The sequence below is a fragment of the Danio rerio genome, chromosome 15 (assembly GCF_049306965.1).
Source record: "Danio rerio strain Tuebingen ecotype United States chromosome 15, GRCz12tu, whole genome shotgun sequence".
NCBI classification, from domain to species: Eukaryota; Metazoa; Chordata; class Actinopteri; order Cypriniformes; family Danionidae; genus Danio; species Danio rerio.
Window position 1 is genome coordinate 6,534,310 of NC_133190.1, and position 24,770 is coordinate 6,559,079.

The 24,770-nt window shown below is 34.3% G+C and overlaps 2 protein-coding genes across 5 annotated transcripts in view; both read right to left on the reverse strand.

Annotated features, from left to right (window-relative positions):
• The window catches only part of atm (ATM serine/threonine kinase), a 537,450-nt gene that overhangs the window by 124,427 nt on the left and 388,253 nt on the right, over positions 1-24,770 (reverse strand). The window lies entirely within an intron of this gene.
• dscamb (Down syndrome cell adhesion molecule b) overlaps positions 1-24,770 on the reverse strand; it is a 268,823-nt gene that overhangs the window by 110,904 nt on the left and 133,149 nt on the right. The window lies entirely within an intron of this gene.

Consider the following 24,770-nt stretch of genomic DNA (forward strand, 5'->3'; position numbering starts at 1 on the left):
ATTGTTGCTGTATTGCAGCACTATCAGGTTCGGCAGAATTTCCATGACTACACATTTACATGACCGCACATCTCTTTGACACCACCACACAAAGTGTTGGGTGTATTAAATGTCAAGCAATTTGCATGAATACACACATTGTTTTTGAAAATCTTTTCACTGAAAACCAAAACTGCAAAAAGAAAAAGAAACAAAGAAAAATGATATTATATATCTATTTTTTTTCAACACATTTCTAATCATAATAGTTTTAACAACTCATTTCTAATAACTGATTTATTAACTAATAAATTAAAACGGATCTTTGCCATGTTGACAGATATTTTTCAAGACACTTCTATACAGCTTAAAGTGACATTTAAAGGCTAAACTAGGTTAATTAGATTAACTGGGCAGGTTAGGGTAATTAGCCAAGTTATTTTATAATGATGGTTTGTTCATTGACAATATAAATAAAATTGCTTAAAGGGGCTAATAATTTTGACCTTAAAATGGTTTTCAAAAAATAAGAAACAGATTTTATTCTAGCCAAAATAAAACAAATAAGACTTTCTCCAGAAGAAAAAATATTATCAGACATACTGTGAAAATATGCTTGCTCATATGGGAAATATTAAAAAAAAAGACCAAAAAAATTTAAAAGGGGGCTAATAATTCTGACTTCAACATATAGTTCACATAGACTACTACAGATGCTACTGTATTTGTCATAGCAGCTTTCAGATTTTAATTTAACTGTGGATTTTGGTCATTCAGACTTGCCTGTGTGTATAATATGCCTATATAATATTGTGTGTACATTTTTATAGGTTTATATTGTGTATTATTTTGGACAACATATAATGTTTTGTCAGTTTTTGCAATGAAAATATTAAGCAAAAAAAAAAAAAAAAGATTTTCTCTGTTCAACAGAAGCAGAGATTGGCTTATACAGTTTTGTATACAATTATCTAATTGAATAAACAGTATAATGCTACTGCATTTTATTACGGTCATAGAATATAAGTGTAGGTAACTGTGTCATTTGTCAAAGCACCAAGATAATACCATCTATAACACCATCTCTGTAATTTTTAGACACATGATCATTTTTGATGTTTATTTTCAAATATGACCTTACTTTCAGATGTTATGAACTACAGTTGAAGTCTCTCCCGAATTATTAGCCCCCTGTATAAACATCTGTTTAATGGAAAGATTTTTTTTCCCAACACATTTTTAAACATTTACTATTACTCATTTACTATAACATTTTTCATGATGACAATAAAATACATAAAATACATAATATTTTACTAGATATTTTTCAAGATACTAGTATTCAGCTTGAAGTGACATTTAACTAGGTTAATTAGGTTAACTAGGCAAGTCATTGTATATCAGTGGTTTGAGCTGTATACAATAAGAAAATGTTTATCACTGTAAAAAATCTGTATTTTTACGGTTTATTATTATTTATTTTATTAAAAAATGTTAAAATAACAGGCATTAAATTCCAGAAATTTACTGTAAAAGAACAGACATTAAATTATAAAGATTTACTTAAATATACATTTCTGATAAATTTCTGTAATTCAACCTCTGTTATTTTACAGTAAATTTCTGTAATTTAACTTTGATTTACCTTCTGAAATATATATATATATATATATATATATATATATATATATATATATATATATATATATATATATATATATATATATATATATATATATATATATATTTACATTTACATTTAGTCATTTAGCAGACACTTTTATCCAAAGCGACTTACAAATGAGGACAAGGAAGCAATTTACACAACCAAGAGCAACAATGAATAAGTGCTATAGGCAAGTTTCAGGTCTGTAAAGTCTAAGAAGGGAAGTATTAGTATTTTTTTTTTATATATATATATATGTGTGTGTGTGTGTGTGTGTGTGTGTGTGTGTGTGTGTGTGCGTGTGTGTGTGTGTGTGTGTGTGTGTGTGTGTTTGTATATATATATATACACAGTTGTTGAAGTCAGAAATATTAGCCCGCTTTTGATTTTTTTTTCTTTTTTTATATTTCCCAAATGATGTTTAACAGAGCAAGGAAATTTTCACAGTATGTCTGATAATATCTTTATCTTTTGGAAAAAGTCTTATTTGTTTTATTTCGGCAAGAATATAAGCAGTTTTTAATTTTTTAAAAAACATTTTTGGGACAAAATTATTAGCCCTTTAGAGCAAAAATTTTTTTTGATAGTCTACAGAACAATCCATTGTTATAGAATAACTTGCCTAATTACCCTAACCTGCCTAGTTAACCCAATTAACCTAGTTAAGCCTTTAAATGTCACTTTAAGCTGTATAGAAGTGTCTTGAAAAATATCAAGTAAAATATTATTTACTGTCATCATGTCAGAGATAAAATAAATCAGTTATTAGAAATAGGTTTTTAAAACTATTATGATTAGAAATGTGCTGAAACAATCTTGCCTCCATTGAAAAGAAATTGGGGAAAAAAATAAACAGGGGCGCTAATAATTCAGGGGGGCTAATAATTTTGACTTCAACTGTGCATATATATATATATATATATATATATATATATATATATATATATATATATATATATATATATATATATATATATATATATATATACATACATACATACATACATACATATATATATATATATATATATATATATATTGCTTAAGGGTACTAATAATATTGACCTTGAAAGTGTTTTTGAACCATTTAAACTATTAAAAACTAAAACTAAAATGAAACAAAAATTAAAGTTCTAGCCAAAATAAAACGAATAAACCTTTCTCCAGAGAAAAAAAAACATTATAGGAAATAATGTGAAAATTCCTTTCTCTGTTAAACACCTTATTGGGAAATATTTGAAAAAGAAAAATCACAGGAAGGCGAATCATGTGTATAATGGCCAACTTCAACTGTATGTTCGATTAATGCAAATGTCAATGGTAATCTAATAATCATCACTCAAGAATCAGAACTGTAGTATGTTAGAGGATAATATAGAAACAAACAAACACACAAAAATAGCTGACCAGCTGACCGACTGTAAACATATTTAACTCCAATGTCTGCCGATGCTCCACGTGGGTGACAGAAGGCTGAACAACATGTTCCCAGCTAATCAATGTTAAATCCAGGATCCAGACTGCCTGTTCCTCGGGGGATGAGAGCACTAATCAGGGATGATTAAGGTCAGGGTTCATGGTTAACCCTGGACTTGGATTTTTTCAACCCCTTCGCCACACCCTCCAGCCACCAGCAAACACAAAAACATCCTGGGACACATTGTGGAGCTTAAAAATAAGTGTCGGGTGAACATTTACTTACAAAAGATTGGTAAACAGGGGACATACAGTTGAAGTCAGAATTATTTTATATAATAAAATAAAATTTTATTTTATTTTTTAAATTTTCCAAAATGATGTTTAACGGAGCAAAGACATTTTCACAGTATGTCTGATAAACTTTTGACTTCTGGAGAAAGTCTTACTTGTTTTATTTTGGCTACAATTAAAGCAGTTTTAATTTTTTTAAACACAACTTTAAGGTCAAAGTTCTTAGCCCCTTTAAGCTAAATTTACCTTCGATAGTCTACAGAACAAACCATCGTCATATAACAACTTGCCTAATTACCCAAACATGCTTTGTTAACCTAATTAACCTAGTTCAGCCTTTAAATGTCACTTTAAGCTGTATAGAAGTGTCTTGAAAAATACCAAATCAAATATTGTTTACTGTTTAATCAATCACAATAAACAAAATGATTGCTTGTGTGTTTAAAACGAAAGTGATTGTCGTGGCTCATTAGGTATTTGGGTTTGTCTGAAATGCATCCTCGCTCGCTTTTGAAGTATAGCCCACAGAAGTGTGTAGTAATCCACCGGATTTGAAATGAATTTCAATGCTCCCGCTTTCAACCCACTCTCCCAGCATGCAACTGAAATCTCCTGTTGTCAGTCCAAAGATGATGGCCTCTGAATTCATATTATCAGCCTTTGAAGGAGACATGCGCTGCTTTCTTAACTCCAGCACCCCACTGAGTTGGAACAGTTGCATTGTGGGAGCACAAGTTCTCCCGGCAAAGACTTGCACAGGTCCAGATCCACATTGCTATGAAGTTACTATTGATTTTGAAGGCTCTTGTATTGTCATTTCGATATACTGAAACAGAAACAGCAAGTCAATTTGCATTTGGATTAAATCAAATTTTACAATCACACTTTATTTTAAGATGCAATTGTCACTCCAATGCAGGGCTACACACAATTCATTCGTGTTGTCTCAACACAAATCCATTAAAATAATGTATTTTAGTTTTTTAACCACTTAAACTCTGCTGCTATTTGGGGATTTCCTGGATTTTGCCTACCCAAATTTAAAAGCTTCCCAAATCCACATGCAGAGGTGTAAATGCAAAAATTTGGTATCATTTTAAAGAAAACCCTTTGAATTTTCTTAAAACACTATTGAAAGTGTTTAAAATAACTGTATATGTTGTCTGTGTTATAATAAATACCTAAAAAAAGAGGCGCTTTTTGTATTTTTTTTTTTATAAACTCAAATTTGAAAGTGTACCTTTTAGGTTCTGTGTGGTCTAGCGTGCTGTAATTAATTTTGGTGGTTCCTGCACATGTCTGTAATCATAGGCAAAAAGAAAAATGTCTCCACCATAATCTATGCAAAAGTTATTGCATTCCAACTGATGAGAGGTGCTGTACAAGCCACAGGGACTGATCATTGTTTACATATTTCACTATTCTTTTGTTTGATCAAACATAATTCACTGTGTTTGGACCACATCAGACATATAAAAGGATTACTTATGCACATCACCTCAAAATCAGAGGAGAATGGCCCTGAAGGGCACAGCATAAGGTAAGAGATGACAGCTGTCTGTGCTATCTGGGGCTGCTTATTGATCATAAATGAATTGTTTACATTTCTGCGCCATGGACACATCACAATTCATTCAACAACTGTTTGACATATGAATATAATTCAGTAAAAAGAATGCTAGAACTGTATGAGCACCGGCAAGAGCTTTCATTTGAGCTATGACTTGTACATATGTCATATAAAAAAATATGAAAATGAACCAATGTAAAATACCTAGCTCGGGTCTCTAAAATACTGTGTATTTAAGTGTAAATAACTTTTATGCAGTAGAATAAAAAACAAAGTGATGCATATGTGCATAAAATATAGATTCTACACTTTTAAACGACACCACTTACGGGGGTCTGGTGCAACGATAGCCCTTTAAATCTGAAAGCGAAAGTCGATGACATCACGGACCCGGTACCGTAAGTGGTTAAGTAGATTGAACATAAATAAATCAATTAAGTTTCCTCAAAAAATCTTCAGAATTGTGTTGTTTCAGCTCATTATATATTATATTATTATAACAAACAGCCAATATCGAAATGACCCAGGCTTTACAACTCATTTCAAGATGGCTTGAACTGTCTCATTTAACGTTGTATGTCAAGAAAACCATTTCTATGTGTTTTTCTATAAGAAATAGGCCTGTACGGGATACATTTGAGGTGCTGACAAAAAAAAATAAAGTAATTAAAGAAGTGAATGAATTTAAATATCTTTAGACATTCATTTAAAATTTGATAGTCATGTTAAAAATATGAGCAAGAAAGTTAAGCCAAGTCTAAATTGTTTTCGTTTTATTAGAAGGTTTTTAAAATATCACGCTGCAAAATTATACATGCACACAATGATATTCTCTCAACTGACGTATTGCATTACATCTTGGTCACAAGCCTCTTTAACAACATTGAAGCCTATAGACTCAATATATAAAAAAGCAGTTAAAATTACAGACTTAAAGCCTATGCGATGGCATCATTGTGATGTTTTATATAAACATAACCTGTTTAGTTTCGATTATCAATTGAGTTATCTTAAATTGGTTTTTAAATGTTTAAATAATCATGTTCCAATCCTGTTTTCTGAGCTAATCAATCGGCATCAAAACCTCCCACAGAGTTACAAGGGCAACTGCTAATGGTGACTGTCTAGTTCCAAAGTGTAAGACCTCGTTTGGTCAATCTGTCTTCTCTGTAAAGGGAGCCAAACTGTGGAATGATTTACCGGTTAGCTTAAAATCTAAAAAAAAAAAAAAGTAATGTAAATATTTTTTGTAGTGCTCTTAAAAAGTGGTTAAAAACAAAACAGCAGTGTTTGCACAAATAGTCTACTGTTAGTTGGTTGGATCATGTCCCCTTTGCTTTTGCCTGCAGTAATTTTATGTAAATAATTATTGTGCATGTTTTTATTATATTTCCATTTTGTCAGTTTCTAAGCTTCCTGTGGACAGGTGTTGAGAATTAGCAAGTTTGCTAAAACACTTAAACAAACGCATTTGGCTGTCCATTGTAATTGTGATGTCCATGTCAAACAAATAAATAAATAAATAAATAAATAAATAAATACAATCATACATACATACATACATACATACATACATACATACATACATACATACATACATACATACATACATACATACATCTATACATACATACAGCACATAAATAAATAAATAAATAAATAAATAAACAAACAAACAAACAAACAAACAAACAAACAAACAAACAAACAATAAATAAATAAATTAATTAATAAATTAATAAATAAATAAATAAATAAATAAATAAATAAATAAATAAATAAATAAATAAATAAATAAATAAATAAATAAATAAATAAATAAATAAAAGAAAAGGCAGGTGGTAAGCCACTCGCTAACATTGAGAATTGGTACCTAAACTAAAATGTGACCCATTTGACCTGAATTAAGAAAGCAGATTTATTTTCACGTTGACTGACCCAGCATCCACAGTGAATCACACACACACACACACACACACACACACAGAATGCAGTATCAGCCTCGCTCCACATGCATGATTATTTCATACGGCACATCATGCACAATGTATTTATCCTTCTGAAATATAGATGAATCATTTCTGTGGCTGCCGGTCATTTTTTTTTTTTTTTTTTTGCATGGTTTGCAACAAAATTCAATAATTTATGGAGGAAATATGAGATGCTGTCTGTTTGCTTGAATGACACGAGAGCATAAATGCAACCCAAACACAGTGGAGCTACAGAATGCAGACTGAAACGCACTGGTTGAAATTGAGAGACCAGGTTTCACTCTTTTTTTTTTTTTACTTCATGAGTTTAGTTCGTAACATCTTGGGTATTTTTCAGTGTCATTTTTGACAAATTTGGGAGATGGTTTTGAAGTGGAAAAAGGTTATTGTGTTGTGTCTTGGTGCACTGCTGGGGCTGCGCTGCAAATGAATTATTCATGTTTAGAATTGGAGAGGGGAGCTGGAAAAAGAGCAAAGACAAAAAAAAAACAATGAAAGACAAAGAATGGGCAAACTGGAAAATAAAAGCAACAAATATTTGCAGAAAGCTTTCGTTTTATATGTGAAATTTCAATTGTTGATTGGTTTTGTAATTCCCAGCTATCATTTCTAATATATAAAGATATTCCTGTTAAGTCATATAATATTAGTTCTTTTTTTTTAGATTAACATTATTTTGAGGTACTGTTTAAGTCTGTTGAAGTTCCCCTCTTTATATTTTTCCCCAATTTCTATTTAATGGAGAGAAGATTTGTTTCTACATATTTCTTAACATAATAGTTTTAATAACTCATTTCTAATAACTGATTTCTTTTAGCTTTGCCATGATGACACTAAATAATATTTTACTAAATATTTTTCAAGACACTTCTATGCGGCTTAAAGTGATGTTTAAAGGCTTAACTAGGTTAATTAGCCAAGTTATTGTATAATGATGGTTTGTTCTGTAGACTATAAAAAAAAAATATAAAGCTTAAAGGGGCTAATAATGTTGAACTTAAAATATTTTAAAAAATAAAATTCTGGCCTAAATAAAACAAATAAGACTTTCTCCAGAAGAACAAATATTATCTGACAGACTGAGAAAATTCCCTTGCTCTGTTAAATATTATTTAAGAATTATTTATAAAAGAAAAAAATTCAAACAGGGGCTAATATTTCTGACTTTAACTGTGTATGTTCTCATAACATTATTCAAAATGTTATTAGAACATTCCATCCACATATTAATGGATTACACTTCACAATGAGGTTTCATCAGTTCATATATTTACTAACATGAAGTAAATATGAACAATACTTGTACATAATTTATTAATGCATTATTAACATCCAAATTTGTTAACATTAGTGGTAACACTTTACAATAAGGTTGTATTAGTTACTGTTAGCTAATGCATTTATTACTGTATTTGTTCATGTTAGTTAATTAAAATACAGTTGTTCATTGTTAGTTCATGTTAACTCACGATGCATTTACTAATGTTAACAAATTTGAATGTTAATAATGCGTTAATAAATTATGTACAGGTACTGCTCATATTTAGTTCATGTTAGTAAATATATGAACTAATGAAACCTACTGTAACGTGTGACCTGTTAATATGTGGATGAAATGTGCTAACAACATTTTAAACATTTTAAAAACATGAGACTGAAGCAGTATAAAAACAGCAATGACTTTATACGACAAAAAGAATGTTAATACCAGCCTGATCTCATGGGAAAACTTAAGTATTTTACGTTTTGCCAGTTTAGTGGTTAATTCAGTCGAGTTCAGTCGTACGAAATTGTACGATTTTAAAAAGGAGGCGTGGCACCTAACCCCACCCCTAAACACAGCCATCATTGGGGGATGAGCAAATCGTACTAAAATGTACGAATTAGATCGTACGAATTTGTACAAATTAGCCACTAAATGAAAAAGTTACGAATTGCCGTGAGATTTTGTTGTTAATACATATACAAAAAAAAAAAAAAAAAAAAACTGTTCTAAAAACATTCCAAAACTTTTATATAACTTAATAGGGAATAAATATGTTTTGCAAACATTCTTGTAATATTAATAATAAAAAAAACACTCTTAGAATAGGTAACACTTTAAAATAAGGTTGTATTACTGTTAGCTAATGCATTTATTACTGTATTTGTTCATGTTAGTTAGTGAAGTTACAGCTGTTCATTGTTAGTTCATGTTAACTCACGATGCATTTACAAATGTTAACAAATTTGGATGTTAATCGTGCGTTAATAAATAAGTCCTGCTCATATTTAGTTCATGTTAGTAAATATATGGACTAATGAAACCTACAGTAACGTGTGACCTGTTAATATGTGGATTAAATGTGCTAACAACATTTTAAATAATGTTCTGAGAACATATAACATGAGACTGAAACAGTATAAAAACAGCAATGACTTTATACGACAAAAATAATGTTAATACCAGCCTGATCTCATGAGAAAACGTAAGTATTTTACGTTTTGCCAGTTTAGTGGATTATTCGTACGAATTCGTACGATTTCAGTCATATGAAATTGTATGATTTTAAAAAGGAGGCGTGGCACCTAACCCCACCCCTAAACATAACCGTCATTGGGGTATGAGCAAATCGTACTAAAATGTACAAATTAGATCGTACAAATTAGCCACTAAATGAAAAAGTTACGAATTGCCGTGAGATTGTGTTGTTAATACATAAACTAAAAAAAAAAAAAAAACTGTTCTAAAGACTTTCTAAAACTTTTATATAACTTAATAGGGAATAAATATATGTTTTGGAAACATTCTTGTAATACTGATTAAAAAAACACCCTTAGAATAGGAAACACTTTAAAATAAGGTTGTATTAGTTACTGTTAGCTAATGCATTTATTACTGTATTTGTTCATGTTAGTTAGTGAAATTACAGCTGTTTAATGTTAGTTCATGTTAACTCACGGTGCAGTAACTAATGTTAACAAATTTGGATGATAATAATCCATTAATAAATGCTGTACAATAATTGTTTATTTTTAGTTTATGTTAGTAAATACATGAACTAATGAAACCTACTGTAACGTGTGACCTATGTGGATGGAATGTCCTAATAAAATATATCATAAGGCGACATGAACCGGTTTGAAAACAGCAATGATATTATTCCACAAACATAATGTTAATACATAAACTGTTCTAAAACATTCCAAAAAAATGTATATAACTTAATGGGGAAATAAATATGCTTTGGTAACATTCTTGTAATCTTGATAGAAAATTTTTTTCAGAACAACCTTCTCATAACATTGTTAAGATGTTGTTTTTAATAAATGTTCTCAAAATGTTGATAGACAAACATTCTTAGAACATGAATAGGAAACACTTTACAATAAGGTTGTAGTTACTTTTAATGAATGCATTTATTACAGTATTCGTTCATGTAGTGTTTCACCATTGAAATCACAGACATTTTTTACAGTAAATTCATGACTGTTTGATGAAAAAAAAAAAGAAATCTGCGTTCAGTAGCGCAGCTCTCATGATAGTTCCATTGATATTATTAGCGGAAGTGTGCATGCTGAAGAGGAGAGCAAGAGCAATCATGACCCAATTACAGCGCTTGCTCAACTAGAGCAATTAACACATTTATATCAAATGAGTTCAATTAGTGAAGCGGGTCCTCTCCAATGCGTTAAGAGACAAGAGGATATTCTGCTGTGCTAAGCGCTGGCATTTAGCGCAAGATAGCATACGCTAAAAAGAAAACCTTTTTTTTGCTGGATCCCACAAATAACCAGTGCTGACTCCAGATACTTGCTTTCATGTCAGATTCGTGCATTTCTTGGAGGTGTTGCTTTATTTAAATTAGACGTACAAAAGGCCGTTCAAAGCTAAGATCTTTCTGAATGAATTCTACTTAATATGGAATATAGATTTGGCATCTGAAATGCGCACAACATGTTGGATAAAATAAAACTCAGTTGGAATATGGTTTGTATGTTGTATTAAACAACTAATAAACATAGACAACCAATGCTAATTAGACACGTTTTAATTGGGAATGTTGATACCCAGCAAGACATCATAGACATCTAATAGACATCTAACTTTTTTGCACTATTATGTTTTTCTCTGCTTCTTCATTCTTTTATATCACAATTTCCCTGTTTTTTTTTTTTTTTTTTTACTTTTTTTTAATTATTTTTTTTTTTTATTTTACTTGTTTCTTTTATTCTTGTTTATGTAAAGCACTTTGAATTGCCACTGTGTATGGAATGTGCTTTATAAATAAACCCTTGCCTGGCCTTGCCTAAAAGACTTATTGGCTAAAACAAGGCTAAATTTGGGGAGTCTGTATAAAATTTAATACATAGACTAGTCATCAAATAGACAGAAATGAATGACCACACATGACAATTGTGTAATCTGTCTATTTGATTTTTTTTTTACTATTGGGAAACACTTGAATTCATCCCAGACTCATTCTGAAAATGTACCGTTATATACATTTATGGAGAGCACCAAATACGGCCCAGGAGCTACGTTTTTTTGTATTTTTTGTTTTCCCGAATTCACCAGAGGCTTCAGATTTCAAATTTCTGGCGGAATGAACTGGCAACTATTCCAGTGTAAATATAACTCATTTTAGGGCCCTGTCATACAACTAGCGCAATAAGGTGCAAGACGTGTTTGCGGCTACATATTGCCATTTTCCGACCAGCGCAACCCTAATTTTCCAGTTTTGCGCCACGTTGTTAAAATAGCAAATCCATTTGTGCTGCTTTGTGGAGTCATGGCTGTTCCGGTCTAGAAAAGAGGTGTGTTAAAGAGCCCATATTATGGGTTTTTGAAAATTCCCCTCCATGTAGTGTGTAACACAGCTCTAAGTGAAGTGAAGTATCCAGCTAAGGCTTAAATCTGTAAGAATACAGTGTTTAAAACTGTTGATTCATCTATAAAAGAGTCGAATCATAGTGCTTCAAACGAGTCGCCTTGATACCGACTCATTAGGTGTTTCGCCATGACGTACGAACGAAACAAAGTTTTTCACGTGCACGCGCAAACCCGGGAGATTTCAAACCTGAGGCCCCGCCCTCTGACGCAGTAACCCAGACACACACACACACACACACACCCACAAACACACGCACACCCACAAACACACGCACACAAACATGCCGGTCGATTGAAGTCACACTGCAGATGGATATATTGAGTCTCTACCCAAAGATGAAACATCAGCATTATAACCAAGCAGTTGGAAACTTCTGGAAGCTACATGCTACAAAGAATACTTCATCTGAGTTTGTTAAAGGAAGGATCAGTAAAGAGTAACTGATGGACGTCAGGATGGGTTTCTTCCTACATTTCTCAAGTGTAAGTACGTGCGGTTAAAGTTGCCTCGTTGACTCTAGCTTGCAAATGTATTTAGTTGTGATTTGTTACTTGTAACCGCGTGTACTGTATCAGGTTAACTGGATATATTATCTTATCGCGTGCAAAGTCACGTTAAAAACGCGACGCGTGCTGTTTGTTTATGGAGCTCCGTGCTAGAGTTCTGCTCCCGCGATTTATTCGGAAATGTATTCCCGCGCCGCAGAAATCTGGCACGGGGAGAGAGAGGGAGAGAGAGAGAGAGAGAGAGAGAGCGAGAGAGAGCGAACGAACGAACGAGCTTTGTGTACTTTGTGCTGTGTGTGTGTTTTTATACAGACAGCTTGGCTGTCTGGACTGTATACTGGGTGATATTTGGTTGTGTTCTCCGCTCTATCGGGACCGGGCGCGGCGGGCAGAAAACGGAGCGGGTTCTCAGGCTAAAACCTGGCGGGTGCGGGCTGAAGCGGGAGCGTTGTCATCCGGAGGTGTGTGTGTGTTTTTGTGTGTGTGTGGTATGGCGAGTACACGACTGTCTCCTTCGTTCGGTTATCCGTGGCACTATCCACTCGCCATAGTGTGGCAGCTAAAGTCCACGCCTACACTATCGAGCGTGTATGAACTGTGATTACTTTTTAAATTGCTGATTAGCTATTGGCCATTTCCCTCTCTGACTGAAGGCAGTCGACCAATCGCGACAGACTGTCATCGGCCCAATCAGCGCAGATTAGCTTCGCGCTAAGGAGGGGTTTGGGAACAAATGAATCACTGGACGATTCATACAGGAGTCGCTGGGATAATTAGATAAAAATAAATGCAGATTATAAGACCATGAAAGTGTTTTTTGACCTTGCATGCATATTAGACTGTTGTTGGAGACCCTTACAACCAAGATATGACCTTATTTCATGTATAATATGGGCTCTTTAAGTTGTTGGCGCATTGCTATTTTAAGGAACTAAAATTGACTGTGCAATAGACCAGCTGAAAGCAGGTCTAAAGTCCAGCGCAGAGGGCTTTATTTATCCACATTAAACGCTTACACATTGCTAAATACACACAAAATGTGCAGCAATACACAAATATCTTTACAAATAAAAAAGAGTTTGAGGATTAAAGTATTACAAAAAATATTATTTTCCATATAAATATAAAAAACACTGCTTCCATGCCTTTTCTACTGACTATACTGACTCTTAAAAGAAATGGGAGATTACACTCTGGTTTATTCTCAAAACACACCCATAACTCATTAAAAGACGCTATTTGTGCATAAATAACTGTGTGAACATACTCGCTTGATTTGCACGTCAAACCCTGCTTCATTCGCGTGGCAAATTCACTTCAAAACAGACGTGGATTGGCGTGATGGGCAGGGCTTCTGTCTGCCTGGTGACTCTAGCTACGTTGCTAAATAGCTAACATGGATTTTATTGAGAAAGTAACAGTGTTTATGTGCTTTATGAAGGCTGAAAAACAGCGTCGATACATTTAGGGCTGCGTCTGAGTACACTAGATGCTTTCAGAGGTGCATCTAGCTCTGTGAGCTCATAAACTCCTCCAGAAACTTAACCTGGATGATGGAGGCTTTCAGCAGTGCTTCTGACTGAGCCGAGCCTAGTTTGACGAACTGGCCCTACCTGACAGTCACGCCCCCGCAAGAGCAAGCTCCTGATTGGTTAACGCGGCGCGAGTGTCTGCTTAAGTTCAGATTTTTGAACTCGAGCGATTTGTGCGAAACGCATGTTAAGCACGTCAAATGCGCAAAATGCTCAATTCGCGGGCGCGTATATACGCCCCATTTGTGGAATTCGCATCATTCGTGCTCGTGCTTGACACTTCTTCCGCATCTGATGTGAACACAACATTAGACCATGCGCCGCGGCGCAGAGTGGATTTTTCCATCCTTAAAACAGTGGATTTGGACACGCCATGGTGTTTTTGCACTATGCACTTAAAACCTTGTGCCCAGATTATTAAAATAGAACCCATAGTGTTGTTCAAGTCACTCTCTTAAGAGTGTTATTTTAACTTTGAATATACTGGGACACTATAATCACTTATTTAGAGTTGATTTTAAGAGTGCTTTCACACCTAGACTTTTGTTTCTGAACCTGTCTCGTTTGCCCAGTTGGCACGGTTCAATTGGCATATGTGAAACCGCCAATCCGTGGCAAATCAATCGCTCCGAGATCGCTTGAATGAGGTGGAATGAAACGAACTCTGGAGCGAATCGATTGTATCGAGAAAGCGATACGATTTGAGCCCGGTTATATCACGGTTATATGGCATACGGCCATATAAAGAGAGAATTATGAGCAGGGCGGGAGGTCATTCCAGACATCCCAAGTCTTCCGAAAGCTTCGTTAGTCTCACGCAAATGCACAGACACTCCCGGGTGCCCGCAAACGAATGACAATCTCCCGGAAATCACGTGTCTCCCTCCTGATCCTCAAATACGTCGTGCACCCATCTCACCCCTCCCCACCGCATCCCTCCTCGCTCTTCAGACACGTCACGCGCACCCTGTCAAACACCACCAAACCACCACCCCCCTTGACAGCTGAGTGGGACTCTGCGAAATAAACCGTGAAACTGACCAATGTGAGGAGAGTTTACTCTTACACGTGACTTGTTTTAGCTCTTTTGGTCCATTAAGAAACTTTGCAGTGTGAAAGCGAACCGCACCAAGAGCAAAGAGCAACAATGTAACAAGCGTTTAAGGTCTGTTTTCTTTAAAAATCAGCGATCTCCACAAGCTGAGTGATATCCGATTTAAAGTGGGTCTGAGATTGTACAAGAAGCTCTGCATTAAATTAAATTTCCCCCGCCATATCTTTATAATACGAGCATTTATTTTACCCCATTATATTCAATGGAGCTTCTGCATTAGTCTGCCGATTCTGACGGATGCGTTCAAGTAAACAGTTTTTTGTCTCATTTTACGCTTGAGCAACTAAATAAATGCTAAAGTTTATTTAACTGAATGTATTTTTATGACATTACAACATCGATGCTGTATAAGGAGCCGTATAAAATGGAAAAAAGTTCACAATAACAGGTCACCGGAAGTGTATTAGCATGGGAACAGCGCTCGGCACATACCCTATTGAATGGATTCACAGGTGAGAAAGCACCCTTACTCTGTTAGAGCTGTAATAACACTGCTAATTTTGCAGTGTACTTTAAGTTTTCAGCAAAGAGCTGACAACAGCTCTGTATTAAAATGTTTATCAGTTGCCGTTAAAAATCCATTTCCAAGGGAGAAAATTAACAAATTTCTTTTTTATACTTCTGGAAGCCCAACATGTGCCCTACACATGCCTATGATTTCAGATGCCACATTGAAGAGCAGCAAAAAGTATTTTTTGGAGAGTTTGACAATAGTGAAATGTCAGCAGGTAGAGTGCGTGATGACTACTCAGACCTCCCAGAAGAGCTGATATCAGATGCACAGGCCCCGGATTTTAATAGGGTCTGTTCTCAGCGATTACACTTGTACAATTCGATCAGTGCCAGATAAGTATCAGCATCTGAGACCAATCTGTGGAGGGGAAATTAACACTGATGTAATAAGTTCCATTCGTCATTATTAGAGAGACACACTGACAGCTAACGTCATCATACCCATAACGCTGGCATGCACACATCCAAATGAGCTGCTGTGTGAGCATGGGTGACCCTTCGCTCAACATAATATACAATAATGTGTAAAGCATTGCTAGCCAAACAAGGTCCATTGTTACCAACAATTGCATTTTTATTCTTTGTATTTAAATGAACTATATTTCCCAGAGATGGGTTGCGGCTGGAAGGGCATCCGCTGCGTAAAAACTTTGCTGGATAAGTTAGCGGTTCATTCCGCTGTGGCGACGGCGGATTAATAAAGGGACTAAGCCGACAAGAAAATGAATGAATAAATGAACTATAGTATTATGACATTATTTGCTCAAATCTCAAATCAGTTAATTAGCAGAAGATGTCATTCCACAGCCTGTTTGTGACTTCATTAATGGCAGTCCTGTTTTGTTAAATCAACATTGCTTAATTGTGGTGATAGTAAAGATAAATACTATGAATTTGGAAACATATTTGTTACAGATGTAACCCTGTTTCCCTGACGGAGAGAATGGACAACCCAGGCTCATTGGAAATATGTGCCCAGGGCTAGATTTTTTGAGAAGCAATGATGTGCTGATGACGTATAACTCAGTAAAAGTAAGTTACAAAAAGTAGAAATCTTTAGCTATATGAAACTTGAGAAATTAAGATGTTTACTTGCAGGATCTCTCAAATCTTTTTACAAGACCTGGAACCCTGTTTTAGACTATATCAAAGGCTTACCCTGCTCAGCTGATATCAGATCTAATACAGAGTGAATAATTGGAAAGAAGAAATCTTGACTCCTTAATGTGAACTTTTCATTTTATTTATTTATTTATTTATTTATTTATTTATTTATTTATTTATTTATTTATTTATTTATTTATTTATTTTTTGCTCTTATCATAAAGTTGCTCATTTATTATTATTATTATTATTATTATTTTATTTTTTAAGAATTTCTTTTTATTTTTATTCAATTTTTAATTTATTATTATTCATTTATTTATTTTTTTCTTTCAGAGGATATGTTTGTTTAAAATTCACATATTTAATTAATTTTATTTTTAGGGGATAGTGGGAATATAAGAAAAATAAGACCATCTGTAATTTTTCCTATGTTGTATTGTATACTTTGATGTATTGTCTTGTTTAACACCAATAAAAAAATTAAAATAGAAAAAGTAAATTACATAAAGTAAAAAGTTATGTTGGAAATATTGTATGTTTGAGCTGAAAGCACATAAAAGTAAATAAAAGGCATTGCAACAAAAAAGGAAAGCCAAGAAGCAGGGACAAACTGAAGATTTGTGTTTGCGTTGAGAGAAAGCGTAATCAAATGACACGTACAGTAGCTTCATTATACTGGAGCTTGTTAAACACTACCTGCTGCCTGAGGGCTTGTCCATCTCCCTGGCCAGCTGCTGTCTGTCTCAAGCTCAGCTATTTCCAGATCTACCCAAGAACTTTATGTTCACCTTAAACAACAGGGATGTTTATGAACTTGATTCTATTTGGATGACAAACGTTTCATGCTATTTTCAGGGCAAAAGTTTTTAACTGCATTGCATGCCTATTAACTTCTTGTTTTAAGAGAATGACTGATTCTGGGTCATCAAAACATTTAAAAAATAATGCATATCCAAGATGTCCAATTATTCATTCATTCATTTTCTTATCAGCTTAGTCCCTTTTTTAATCTGGGGTCGCCACAGCGGAATGAACTGCCAACTTATCCAGCACGTTTTTACACAGCGGATGCCCTTCCAGCCGCAACCCATCTCTGGGAAACATCCACACACATTCATTGACACACACACTCATACACTACGGACAATTTATGTCTTTGGACTTTGGGGGAAACCGGAGCACCCGGAGGAAACCCACGCAAACGCAGGGAGAACATGCAAACTCCACACAGAAACGCAAACTGAGCCAAGGTTCGAACCCAGCGACGTTTTTGCTGTGAGGCGACAGCATTACATACTGCGCCACTACATCGCCAAAGATGTCCATCTTTTATTCTAATAATTTAATGATTCGCTGTCAGTTATTGCTTCATTTTGTCTTTCCTAGACTACTGTGCATAACCACACTGTTAGACCTTACCAGGCTTTTTTACAGTTGAATACTGGCAACACTGTTGCCAGTTACTCACTGTAAAAGTTTGGTTACAGTAAGTAACTGGCAACAGTGTTGCCAGTTATTTACTGTAACTGAACCAATACAGTGAGTATCTGGCAACAGTGTTGCCAGTTATTTACTGTAACCGAATCATTACAGTGAGTAGCTGGCAACAGTGTTGCCAGTTAATTACTGTAATAGAGCAGTAGTGGTAACTAACTGGAAACTGTGCACAGTTAATTACTGTACTGTAGTGTTACAACTCACAGCATTATACTGCATACACATTAATAGTATGTCATAGTGTTACTAAAATTAATTAGTATTCTTAACCATTATTAAAAATAAAAGGCATAAAAATTCAGACAAATGTATTTTATTGTTTTGGCAGCAAACAAATATACAACAGAAAATGTATAACAAAATTAAGAAATCAGCAGATATAAATATCGTCTTACATATTACAGGTCTGCACAGTAAGGCTGCGGTCACAAAATTACACAAAATAATTAGAGATTGAAAAAGCAAGCGACTGGTCCATAGTTAAAATTTTTGAGCTAGCATTCCAGGTCTGCAGCATTCACATGCATATAAATGGAAGTCTACAGGGAAAAAAGTGCAGTGTGACCGGGACTTTAAGCTGTAACTCTAATTGAACACACCTGATAAAACTAATTGAGGCTTGTTAGAAATCTACAGGTAATGTTGAAGCAGGGTGTGAACTTAACTCTGCTGTGCTGCAGTTCTTCAGGAACTTGAATTTTGACCCCATGGTATATAGCATACTTTTAAAGCAAATGCCAACATTTATCACAATCACATATCAAATAAAAAAAACGCACACACACACACACACACACACACACACACACACACACACACACACAGAAAGTGCTGCAGTAAAATGTGTTTCTTTCTCCTCAATGCAGACCATGCAAAAAAAAAAAAAACTAAACAGCAAAAAACACAAAATAATTATTATATTTTTTAAAGTTTTAAATAATTAAGAAATAAGCACATGAAAAGAACACACACACACACATATATATATATATATATATATATATATATATATATATATATATATATATATATATATATATATTAACATGTTTGTCAAACACAGGCACATACTGTGTCAATTCTCAATAAAAAGTTTTAAAAAATTATAAAAAACTAAAACAAAGTCGGCAACACCGAAAATCCAAAGGATCCAATCTTTTATTGTTATAATTATTATCTACTTTAAAAATCTCATGACAACAAGCTTTTCTATTGTTTCTAATATAAATTCATAGGTGGAAACACTGCTCTGAAAAATACTTAGCAACAAACTCACAACCTGTGACCTGACAGTGGAGCTTTAGTGTGTGGATAGTTATTTGTATCATATTTTTTGTGATTCCCTGTGATGATTTCTGTGCACGTTACCTTACTGAGGTGATGGAATTTAATGGTTTTTATGTGCATAAACTGTTAGCATCTTTATATTATGGCAATATGCAATATCCAATAAATAAATATACTTAAAAGCGAGGAGAGGCTAACTAGCTAACAATGTAGCTTTCAAGTACACAATTCAAGATAACAACAATATAACTTAAAACACAGCCTTATTTTAGAAACCCTCAAAAACATTTCAACACATTTTACTTACTCATTGTAGATTCTTATTTAAAGCCTAAAACATATCAGACTCTACATCTGAATTGATGGACAGAAAATAGAGCGCACTCAGCAGTAAACAAATCAAACACCTGACTCCCTTAAAGGGCCAGCATTTTCTGAAAACTTCTTCTAATACCTTTGTGTTCAGAATAAGACAGACAGCCTGTGGGAGTGTGGTGAGGCCTAAATCATTGTCTTCTACCTTTAAAATGCATGTCTCTATAAATAGCAACATAAAGTATCAGAGTAAATGGGACAGTAATAGTTGAACAGTAATTTGCAATTTATTGTCACAGTAATGTGTACATAAAGTACATTACTGTAATTTGTCCTTTGCATTACACAATTTTATACAAACTCTACTTCTTTTACAGTAAAATACTGTTTCCTTTCATCACAGCAAAACACTGGCTATTTTGCAGTTATTTATTGCATAATCTAAAGGGTAACAGTGCAGTTAAGCTTTAACCCTAATTAAACACACCTGACCTAACTAAATCTAAAGGTAGTGTATTGAAGCAGGGCTGGAACTAAATTCTGCTAGGCTGCGGCCCTGCAGGAGTTTGACACCCCTGGTGCATAGCATATTTTCAAAGCAATTGCCTACATTTATCACAATCATGCACATGTTGTTGAATAAAAACAATAAAAATATACAAACTTCATCCATAGGGGAAAAATAAATAAATAAATAAATAATCTGATCCTCATGTCATTCCAAATCTGTAGTAATAATAAAAAACACAAAAATTACATGATTTATGCATTTATTTAGGAAAGCCTTTATACTATACTGTTAATGCCACTTTTACTTACTTCATTTGAAGTTTTCCAGACAAATTAATTGAGTCTCTGCAAACATGTATGTATGTGCTGTTTAAGATTTTTTTTTAAAATAACACATTTTTACTAATAATTTAGCAAAATACTAATATTCAGTTGAAAGTGCAATTTAAAAGCTTAACTATAGGTTAAATTATGCAAATTAGATTAATTATGGAAACGCAAACAAAGTTATAAGAATTATTGTGACAATTTCTTTGCTCTGTGTGAATATTTTTGCCTTTAAATGCATCTCGTCCATATCTTATGCTTAGCTTTTAATGATCTCTGTGGCATTGGTTAACTCCTGATACTCAATGTTAAACTTAAAAGAAACCAAAGAAAACACAGAGATGGCTGCAGTGAAATTCAGCTTATCATCACTGCAATGTCCCACTCTCCCCCTCAATACTGACCATTCACATATCAAAACTGAACAGTAAATATATATATATATATATATATATATATATATATATATATATATATATATATATATATATATATATATATATATATATATATATATATATAATTAATATAAAAAGCAACATAAAGCATCAGAGTAGATGGGGCAGTAATGGTTGATCAGTAATTTACCATTTATTATAACAGTAAATATCTGTTATGGGTACATAGAGTAAATTACTGTGATTTATTCTTTGCACTACAGAATTTCATACAAATCCTGCTTCTTTTACAGTAAAATACTGTTTTCTTTCATTACAGCTAAACACTGGCTATTTTACAGTTATTTACTGCATAATCTACAGTAAGGGTTAACAGTGCACAGATGACTCGAGACATAGATTGTATATCACCGCAATTAATAAATTATTCAGTATATACTAATAAAAGGTGCTCCGTAAAGAACATAAACACAGAATGTTTACAGCGATTCTGAATGACCTTAATATAATGTTTCAACAGATGTTTGTACAGAATGACGGCACTGAAAATGCAATAGGACACATTACTGATACTAAATCAAAGCATTATATCACATTACATGTGTGTTTGTGCAATAAAGAAACATACAAATAATCATACAAATAAACATATGCAATACTATAGGCAATATTAGTATTATTCTGTTACAGCAGCACATTCTGTCCCATTCATTGATGCAAAAGAGGAATGTAATAATAATTATAATGCTCTATTTGAAATGTTTTTGTACAGGAATTCCTTTTTTTTTTCAATAGTTAAAACAAAATATAGTTGCTTAAAGTCCCCAGGTCTTACTAATGAGCTCACAGATCGCACTTTATCAGTAGATTACTTTGACAAGACAACGGGGTCAGCTCTGTTGAAGAACTAAAGGGGAAAAAAAGCCTGTAAAAATTGACTTAATTTTAATTGAAGAGGTTAGAGAGCATTTTTGAGACAATCAGTCTATTTCTGCAGTCAAGCTCTATTGTAGCCTTTAGCTATAACCACTCTACATCCATTTCCGTTCCTTTCTTTTCTAGACAATTAGTGCTACTCTTCTTCTCAACACCTGATAATTACAGTACAGCTAGCAAAAATATATATATATTTTTTTGATGGAGTCTCAGTTTTATTTATTTATTTATTTTATTTTTTGTTACAACACATGGGATCTGGATAAATGGCAAATGAGAGAAAGAAAATTCTACACATAATATATTTTTAAAACGATTCTGTGTCATGCCACATAGTTCTGAAGTGATAATATACTGTGATGTCTGACATTAACCAAAGGTCACTTTCAGAGCTAGAGAATGCAGCTTCCCTCTGGAGATTATTATTTTAGGTCTGTTACAAAATCACGTAAGCCGTCTTACTTTCCACTGACTACAAAGCAAGTAGTGTGCTGCTTTAGACGACAAACAATTGAAAACCCTTACTTGTAACATACAGCACAATTAATCTACTACTATTGTAAATACTGTTCAGTGTTAGCATGTTGCTTATAACAAAATACTCCAACAATGAACCCAGAGTGCTAACAAACACTATATAATTACGTCAGTGTTTGCGGTATGGATTACTATACAGTATATGTTGCCATCTAAACTTTTCTGCACTTCATCCACCATCTTGCAAGTCTGCACCCTGCTGAAAAATCCAGCTTAAACCAGCCTAGGATGGTTGGCTGGTTTTAGCTGGTCGACCAGAGTGGTTTTAGAGGGGTTTTGCCCTCTTCCAGGCTGGTTTCCAGCCATTTTCAGCCTGGTCTTAGCTAGTCAGGCTGGAAAGTGAACCATCCTGGTTCAAGCTGGACATAGCTGGTTTTGGCTGGGCTCCCAGCCTGTCTAGGCTGGTCAAGCTGGTTTTAGCTGGTCATCTCCCAGCCTAACCAGTTAAAACCAGGCTGGAAATGGCTGGAAACCATGGATGTGTTCAAAACCCCTCTAAAACCAGCCTGGTTGACCAGATAAAACCAGCCAACCATCCTAGGCTGGTTTGACCTGGATTTTTCAGCAGGGCAATAAAACAAACACTTTGCAATTGTTTCATGGCTTGTGTTATGGATTACTGAACATGTTGCCCTCTAAACTTTTCTGCACTTCATCCACCATCTTGCAAGCCTCCATTTTGTTATCCTTACAAGGTGTACGAAACGTTGCTTTAGTAAGTACCATCATCTAACTGCCTAAAATATTGAACAAGTGTGTACCTCTGGACATCACAAATAAAACCCTTTCTTGAAACATGCAATATAATTCACCAATAACTCATTTAAATACTGTTCGATGTTAGCATGTTGCTAATAACAAAATACCCAAAAAACAATCCCAGAGTGCTAACAAACACTTTGTAATTGTCGTAATGTCGATTACTGCATATGTTGCCCTATAAACTTTTCTGCACTTCATCCACCATCTTGTAAGCTTGCAGTAAAACACTTACCTGAAACATTCAGCACAAATTGCCTACTACAATTTTAAATGCTGTTCGATGTTAGCATGTTGCTAATAACATATTCTGGAAACAAATTTAGAGCGCTACCAAACACTTTCCAACTGTGTCATGGTTTTGTGGTATGGATTAATGAACACGTTGCCCTCTAAACTTTTCTGCACTTCATCCACCATACTGCAAGCCTGAATTATGGGATTGTGTTCTCTCTGCAGTGTGTATGGAATGCTGCTTTAGGAAGTAAGCTACCACCCTTTTACTGCCTAAAATATTAGTATACACAATTCACCTACTATTATTTTAAATACTGTTCAATGTTAGCATGTTGCAAATAATAAAATACTCCAAAAACAAACTCAGAGCGCTAACAAACTTTGTGTAATCGTTTGCTGTATGGATTATATGTTGCCCTATAAACTTTTCTGCACTTCATCCACCATCTTTGCAAGCCTCCATTTTGTTCTCCTTGCAAGGTGTATGAAACGCTGCTTTAGTAAGAACCATCATTTTACAGCCTAAACATTGAATAGGTGTGCACCTTTAGATGACAAATAAAACCCTTTCTTGAAACATCCAATACAATTCATCTACGACTATTTTAAATTCTGCATAAAGTTAGCATGTTGCTAAAAACAAAATACTCTAAAACAAACCTAGAGCACTTCCCTGCTGAAAAAACAGCTTAAACCAGCATAGGCTGGTTGGCTGGTTTTAGCTGATTGACCAGCCTGGTTTTGGCCATTTCCAGGCTGGTTTCCAGCTATTTACAGCTGACTAGCTAAAACTAGCTAAACTAGCCTAACCAGGCTGGGAGCCCAGCAAAAACCAGCTGTGTTCATCTTAAACCAGGCTGGTCAAGCTGGTTTTAGATGGTCATTTTCCAGCCTGACCAGCTAAGACCAGGCTGGAAATGGCTGGAAACCAGCCTGGAAATGGCCAAAACCCCTCTAAAACCAGGCTGATCAACCAGCTAAAACCAGCTAACCAGCTTAGGCTGGTTTAAGCTATATTTTTCAGCAGGGACAGCAAATAAACATATTGATCTACATGAAAATGTAAAAAAAAAACAGGAAAATGTCAATATTTTTTCTTTGGTGGTTTATCGAATATTTTTGTATGTGTTCATACATACTGTATATCATTCGATTAGAATCAAGATCATCATCAGCTGCTAAATTCAAATATGTTTTCCCACAATACCTTACAGTGATCAAGAGAAAAGTTTATTACCCTGCTGAAAAATCCAGCTTAAACCAGCCTAGGCTGGTTGGCTGGTTTTAGCTGGTCAACCAGGCTGGTTTTAGAGGGGTTTTGGCCACTTCCAGGCTGGTTTCCAGCCATTTCCAGCCTGGTCTTAGCTGGTTAGGCTGGGAGATGACCAGCTAAAACCAGCTTGAC